The 1,267-nt window shown below is 51.2% G+C and overlaps 1 pseudogene; it reads right to left on the reverse strand.

Moving 5' to 3' along the window:
• Positions 1-1,150: 1,150 nt before the first annotated feature.
• LOC126927299 (large subunit ribosomal RNA) overlaps positions 1,151-1,267 on the reverse strand; it is a 2,928-nt pseudogene continuing 2,811 nt past the window's right edge.

Genomic DNA, 1,267 nt, shown 5'->3' on the forward strand with positions numbered 1-1,267 from the left:
CTTGCCGCTTATCCTCCCCGGCCAATCTCTCCTCATCTCTGGGGGGGTTGTTTCTCCCCAGGCTTGCTCTCATCGTCTTCTCTGGTATCCTCGGGCTTGGAGTGGCCTCGTTCTTTTCCATCTGTTTCCTCAGGGGTTGGAGGACCACTCTGGCCTCTGCGCCTGGCGACGAGTGCCCTAGCGTCGGCATCACCGGCTCCTTGCCGCTTCTTGCGGCTGCCGCTGCGGCTGTTCGCTTCCCGGTGGCTATGTCCAGCGGCGTATTGAATCCCCCTCGCGGACTTTCAGTTGGCGCTTTGTTCCCGCGAGCACTCCCGCGCTGAGTCCGGCGGCGTGCTCTTCACAGTTCAAAACCCCTGGGTTTGAATTTGAATTTGAATTTGCCGCCTAGCAGCGTGCTCTTGGTTCCCAAGATGCCCGGGCGGCGGCGCTTCGGTCGCTCGACCCAAGATGGCTGCCGCGCGTCCGCTAACCTATCCTCCCGCACGTGGCACTTTGTTTTGCTTTTCTCGCGCTTATTGCGGCAATTTCCACTAAACTTTCGGTGTGCACTATGTTTTTAGCACTCGCACTATCTATTATTTTAGTTTTCGTGCCCGAGATCTTCGATTTTCGCGTTTTTGTCCGCCACGTGGCCTAACCTCACTTCGCGCACGCGGCACTTTCTTTTGTTTTTCCGCGCTTATTGCGGCAATTTTCACTAAACTTTCGGTGTGCACTATGTTTTTTAGCACTCGCACTACCTATTATTTTAGTTTCGTGCCCGAGATCTTCGATTTACGCGTTTTTGTCCGCCACGTGGCCTAACCTCGCTTCGCACACGCGGCACTTTCTTTGCTTTTTCCGCGCTTATTGCGGAAATCTCCACTAATATTTTTGCATGCACTTTATTTTAAGCACTAACTCTGCCTATTGAATTATTTTTCGCTCCCGAGATCTTTGATTTTTCGGTTTTTCCTATCCGTCGCGTCAGCTAACCTCACTTTTCGCACGTGGCGATTTACATTAGCTTTTTTCGCTCTGAATTCGGCGATCTCCACGATTCTTTTTAACTACACGTTTTCCTCGGCACTCCCACTTTGCTTTAAATTAATTTTTACGCCCGAACTTTTTAATTTGCCCGGTTTTTTCGTTTATAGACTGCGGAGCGACGTGCACGCGTCCGTCCCACTTGCCGCCATCTTGAAAACTAGTAGATAGGGACAGAGGGAATCTCGTTAATCCATTCATGCGCGTCACTAATTAGATGACGAGGCATTTGGCTACC

Source organism: Bombus affinis, unplaced genomic scaffold, assembly GCF_024516045.1.
Source record: "Bombus affinis isolate iyBomAffi1 unplaced genomic scaffold, iyBomAffi1.2 ctg00000082.1, whole genome shotgun sequence".
NCBI classification, from domain to species: domain Eukaryota; kingdom Metazoa; phylum Arthropoda; class Insecta; order Hymenoptera; family Apidae; genus Bombus; species Bombus affinis.